General features: G+C 33.4%; 1 long non-coding RNA gene across 1 annotated transcript; it reads left to right on the top strand.

Annotated features, from left to right (window-relative positions):
* Positions 1–795: 795 nt before the first annotated feature.
* On the top strand, positions 796–2,591 carry LOC126886430 (uncharacterized). Its single transcript, XR_007698614.1, has 2 exons — positions 796–1,104; positions 1,672–2,591. It is a non-coding gene; the product is annotated as an uncharacterized LOC126886430 (long non-coding RNA).
* The last annotated feature ends 4,098 nt before the right edge of the window (positions 2,592–6,689 follow it).

Here is a 6,689-nt window from a genome sequence, read left to right as displayed (position 1 = left end):
CCGAAATTACTAGAAGAATAAGGTTAGCGTGGGCAGGATTTGGAAAGCTGAGTTGGATCTTGAAAAACACTAAAATAGAACAATATTTGAGAACCAGAGTTTACGATCAGTGTATCCTCCCTATACTTACGTATGATTCACAGACGTGGACACTCACCAAGGCCAATATGAATAAAATAGTAAAGGCACAGAGAGGAAATCGATGGAAAGATCAATGCTCGGGGTGAGGCTCATAGACAAAAAAACAAATACATGGATTAGAAGTAAAACCAAAGTAAAAGACGCAGGAGAACATGCTGCCAAATTAAAATGGAGCTTCGCAGGACACAATGCCCGACTGAAGGATAAAAGATGGATGGAAGGATAAAAGATGGAATCACGAAATACAACAATGGAGACCGTGGTTAGGAAGAAGAAGTAGAGGAAGGCCGCAAATGAGATGGGCCGATGACATAAAGAAGTTTGGAGGACACAACTGGAAACAGGTGGCGCAAAATAGACAACACTGGATTGAATTGGGGGAGGCCTATGTCCAAAGTTGGATTACTGAAGGCTGAAGAAGAAGAAGAACCTTACAGACTAGGTCAATATACAACTGTGTTCCAGGCTGAAGTTTTTGCTTTGGTAGCTTGCATTGATGAAATCATGGATGGAGACCTCAAAGCAAAAATACCCCCTTACCAAATTCAAACTGGTGATGAACCGCAAAGATTGTAACCGTTCACGTTACGAAATTAGCTCTTTAAATATTTTTATAATTATTTTCTTTTGGTCGCTTAATGAAATTCTCTAATTTTGTAGTAATTAAATATTTACGTGACGTCACATTTCTATGTACGGAACATGCTCTACGCCTCTGGTGGCGAATATGACCTCGCGTTCTGAGAGTTTGACGTTTACCTTGGCGGAGAAGCACATTTCGCTCGTCACTTGACTCGAGAGCCGGAATAGTGAAGTACCAGTACCCAAAATGGCGGAGAATATCTCCATAAATTAATTAAGCATTTGTGTCTACAGTTCCCAGTTTGTCTTAAAAATAATATTATAGTATCCAGCTGTGTCTTGAACCAGGGAAAATGGCAGTCCACTAGGAGTTTATTCCCGGTAATTATTTACTTTTTATATAGTCAGGTTTTTATATGACCGCTTAAGTATATCGTTTTTGTGAAATATAAGATTCTCATTGCTGGATTCAAATCAATGTGGATTTTATATAGATTAATCGATGTTTATTTAAGATTCCGTCCGGGAAAATTCTATATTCTTTTCTAATATTTTTTTAACATAACCAAACATATGAATTTCTAAATTAATGTTGGAAATAATCCAATTTGCACATCCAATATCTATAGATAATTTATTCAGAGAAAATTCGAGTAGTCTTCATTTTTGGTTATAATTAAGTCAAAAATTTCTCTTGAAGTCTTCTAACATCATAAATATCCTATAATTATTTTAAAGATGTAATATCTATTCTGTATTTAAATTCCACACTCATGCGTCTGTTCTTGTCAAGGTCAAGTAGTTCAGTAATAATGAGAGATTTTTTTGTGTGGCCTTTTTACATTATCATCTATCCTAAAAACACTTCTCTAGTTCTCTTTTTCTCCTTTGACTTTTTTTTCGGACACTTTTACATATAAACTAAGACTGGGTAAATATTTGTTTTAGCCTTTTGGGGAAGTAATATAAAACGAACATGAGAAATCATAGACCCTCACCCACCTGAGAGGAACCTATTCCGGCTACATAGTCAGTCACCTGGGAGCAAGCGAAGCGTTCCAGCTTCATCTTCGGTCTCTACACCTGTGCTTACAGGAAGCATGGTTTGGCACTATCGTAGTGCTCATTTTCTGGGAACCTTTTGGTTTTTCATTTGAGGAATGGGTTTGTTTGGGAACACTTAGTTTGGTGTGCTTTGAGTAACTATGGGTTTTTATATTTAAGACTCTCGGTTTAATACACTATGTGTAAATTAATTTAGTTTACCTCTGGTTTTTTTTTCTATGACATATTTTTATACTATTGTATTAGGTTCCCAAACTTATTTACGATCTACGGTAATTTCTTGTGCACAGGAATAAGCCTAGAAAATTAGGTTTTTATACTTTATTATTGGTTTAATATTTATTTTGTAATATTAATTGCTTGTTCCCAAATATTTCGTTGTTCATTTGCTTTTCTTAAATTGTTCGGTTAGGTAATTCAAGTCGTATATTTATCTAATTTCATTTATTTAGCGTCCATTCATTAACTTTGCTTAACTCATTTTATTGTATTTTCTTTAGTCAGGTTTGTGCCTGCTTATTTCTAGTTTTCATATTCGTCGGTTTTTAATTTAGTTGTACGTAGCAAGCGTACTATAACCATTTGGTAGAAATCTCATGTGAGTTGTACCCGATGTATAAGTAAGAGGTATATCTTTTTGTACATACATATATAACAGGACTGTTGTTATATGATATATCATGTTTAACTATAACTTTTGTATAACTTTGTCATTTTAGAGTCACATAATATGCATTTTGTATAACTCAGAGATTGTTAAAAATCTAGGTAGTTATTTTTAATAAATATTTATTTATTTTGTATATTATTTACTTTTATTATTCCTTTATGTTCATGTTTACGGATTTAATATATTTAATATTTGACAGCAGTGTAAGATACCTGGGAGAGTGATCGAAGATCATTTTCTTGGCGCCCATGATTTGTTAGTTTTATTTAATTGGTTCTTCTTTGGCACTTATTCATCTCTATTCATTTTCAGAACATTATTCCTATCTTAGTATATACCCTTTCTAGTCATAATTATCTATTTTGAGCTACTGTTCTTCGACAGGCATGCAAACGAGCCGTATCCATCCTTGAGTGTCAAGTTGTTCTCTTGCATCTGTGGCTAGCCAACTCTATTCAGTTTGCCTCTGTCTTTCATACTTCTGCCTCTATCCATTTTAATTACCCTTTCCTCAACTTCATCATCCTATCATTATCCCCACATACAAGTACTACTGCAAAAAGTAGTATTTTTCTTACTTCAGCTTTCCTTAGTAATTTTATTACCACCCCATCTCTTCATTTTTGTTCCTCTAGTTCAAAATTGTCCTTACTTCTGTTGGAGTTTATCACTCTCTTTACTTCCACTCCAACAGAAGTTCTTTTTTTTTGGTTTCAAGATCTCCTCAACTAAAGAAGATAATAAAGTGTGTTTGATCTGGGTGCTAATACTTGGATCACAGATTAACCCAACACAGATTCGAAACCCTGGCGATAACTTTGGTACCGAGTTTTGGTAAACTCCTCCCACTTTGAGTTACCAAAAGGGTAGTCGCTTAGTAGCTCGCTTAGTATGTAGGCTCAAGCTTATTGGCAGTTCCTGAATAACCTCGACAGTACATGTGCTTATTGTAGTGTTAAATTGACGGGCTCATTGGGAATTTTTTCTGTTTATCAAGTGTGTTTAAATAGTTTTGTTATATTTTAAAAAATGGTTGGATATACGTGTATTTGTGAAGGGTTTTCATCTAAGACGGGTCAAGGAATATCATTTTTTAGATTGCCAAAGATGAAGTAAGGTATGTAGTGGCATTAATAAATTGATTTACTTTCTAAATACTGATTAAGCGGCATATTACTTATATCATATTAATTATATTAATCTCGAAACTTACATAAAATGTTTACTCAAGCTATGTGTATTAGAAATAGTTCCAACAGTATTTTTTCAAGAAATATTTTGATCCTGTGAAAAAAATCCTCTCTTGAAAACAGTAAATTTTAGTTACTATGTAGTAAGAATGAATAACGCCCTGTTATTGAAGATAGTCAAAATAATCTTAAAAAATAAAAAAAATATTAACAAGACATTAAATTTTTAATAAAAAAACATCTTATGTTATAGGAGTGAGCTATGGTTAAAAGCTACTAAAAGACAAGATTTGTTAGAGGAGGATTTAACTAGATACAGAATTTGCGAAAAGTATTTTGAAAATAAATTTTTATGCACATCTTCACGACAAAAACTCTTGTATGACAATGCTTTGCCGTCAATTTTTACCGAATCTAAAGATATCTGCGCGAATACGTCTGAGGAGCTGCCGAAAAAGTTCAAATATTGTCAGGTAAAAAATTAGGTAAATATCAATAATTTCAATAATAAAAAGATATGATTTTTCAGATAATAGAATAACGCCTGCGGCGAAATATTTACAGTTAATATCCTCTAAACAAGTTTCTATCAGCCCCAGTAAGGAAAAAGATGGACACATTTCTACAAGAATTACAAAAGATGTTTCCCAGTTATCACCTTCAGTACCATTACAAACACTAGCATCTTTTATATATAACTTGCCACGTGAATCTAAACTGAAATGTAAAATCAGGTTTTTAAAAAGAAAACTTTTGAATAGAAAAATATGTAAAAAACAAAACGGTACAAAACAAGAGTCAGAGCAGTTTAAAAAATTATGTGACAAATTTCTTAATAAATCATTGGCCGAAATTGTAAAAACTCGGGCACTGTTGCAGAAAAAGGTCCCAAAGGCCAGAAGATATTGTCAGGAATACAAACAATTCGCTCTCACATTATACTTTTTTGGACGCAAAACTTATCACTTTTTGAAAAAAATGATTTATTTACCAACTAAACGTTGTATATATAATTAAATTTGATTATATAACTAAATAACCTGGAACTTGAAAATTATTATATTAGCAACATTTTATCTGGTTTTGTTCTGGAAGGCCATACCTGGAATCCACAAATTACTGTCACCAAAGGACTGTCAGTTTTCTAATACCTAGTTTACTTTCTCTTGTTTTGTTAAGAACAAAACTTAGTTTTGTTTTGTTGCTAGTTTACTTTCTCTTGTTTTGTACCTACCTAGAATTCGCAAATTACCCTATTATATCGTGTTCACTTCCAAGCAACTTTTTATTATTTTTCAATATACACAGAAATTTAATAAATGGCCATTTATATATAAATCTTTAACGATTGTCACTTTTCTAACATTTAGTTAACTTTCTCTTGTTTTGTTAAGGACATACATAGAATTCCCAAATTACCTATTGTATTTTTATTTCCTTTTTCGTTTAACACATAAATTTATTAAATGACCAACGTTTTGTTAAGTTTTGTTTGTCTTAATTTTTAGTGTAGATATAGTAAATATCAAATCAGGTGTAAAAGCAAGTATTATAGACCAAATGAACTATTTTGTAAGTTATCAATTGTATTGGTGCAAACTCCGGCACAACAACTGTGCTCCTTAGTTTCAAGGTTACCAATTTTTGTACCGGCATCATAGCATAGCTTTCGCATCTGTGTTGGGTTAATCTATGCTTGGGTTATATGTTAAGAGGTGAAAGATATGAATTACTCCAAATCATATTTAAAAACAAAGTATAGGGCAAAAGATCAGTAGGAAGAATTCAGAACTCATGGCTGAAAGACTTGAGCAGATGGTTTGATTGCTAATCTGCAGAAATCTTTCGTGAGCAGTTTCCAAAGCCATTTGGATCTCCAACCTTCGAAAGGAGACATGGAAGAATCATGAAGAGTGCTGGATCGTGAAGGGTTGCATGGGAATGAATGAGCAGAGTTGTTGGAAAAACGGCTCAAAGAAAACCTTTGTAGACCCTAAACCGTTCTGTGGCATCACTAAAGATGCTATAAAAACAAGTTTCAGAAATAGCTGATAAGGAATCATTAAAAGAAATGGAAAGCCACTCAAGGGCACATCCAGATTAAAAAAATAATCACGAATAAAAGAATATATATAAGCAGTGGGGTTTCTACGGTCTCCTCCGCATCCCACATTCCGCTCGCCATCGTTTTCTATCCACCCATTCGTTTTCTGCAATAGCTCTATCTGCCATAGACTGTTCTATGCCCTTCTTCCATGTTTCTGTAGGCCTTCCTCTTCTTCTATTTATGGGTGTGTAATTTAATGCTATTTTTGGCCATCTTTCCTCTGACATCCTCATAACATGACCACACCATAGAAATTTCTTTGTTTCTATATGGTCAACCGTGGAAAATACACTCTTTGTCCGTCGTCTTATGTCCTCATTTGGTACGTGTTCTAATCTAGATAACATGCATGCTCTACGTAAGTAATCCATCTCTAAGTTATAATAGGTTCCACGATTGTTCTGTAGATTGCGTTCATTTTGTGTCCAGATTCACCTTGTTAGACCATAGTAGACCATTTAAAATACGAGTTTATTTATTTATTTATTTATTAACGGGATACCACCCAATTTAATATATACACAAAATATTATAATTATCTAGTGATACAATAAATATAAAGATATAGTAAATATGTATGACAAATGAGTTGTTTTCCTTCCTTGCTGTATCCTATGCTGTATGTCTCTTTTTGAAGTTCCGTCCTCTGATATTATGCTTCCTAAATATCTATATTCCTTACATTTTCTTATACTTCTTAACTCTAGTTCCGGATCTTCAGTCTCCTCTCCTATTCTCAAATATTCCGTTTTCTCCATGTTCATACATAGGCCCCATTTTTCGTATTCGATCTGTAACTTTCTTAGCATATAATCCATATCATGTTCATTGTTGGCCAGAAATACTTGGTCATCAGCAAAAAACAAAGTTGTTAAGCAGTTTTCTTCAATCATTATTCCCATCCCAGCAACTGTTTTCCTCTATTGCTCCAGAG

This window comes from Diabrotica virgifera, chromosome 6 (assembly GCF_917563875.1).
Source record: "Diabrotica virgifera virgifera chromosome 6, PGI_DIABVI_V3a".
Taxonomy (NCBI): Eukaryota; Metazoa; Arthropoda; class Insecta; order Coleoptera; family Chrysomelidae; genus Diabrotica; species Diabrotica virgifera.
The sequence above is the reverse complement of the archived record's forward strand: the minus strand, read 5'-3'. Positions and strand labels throughout refer to the sequence as shown.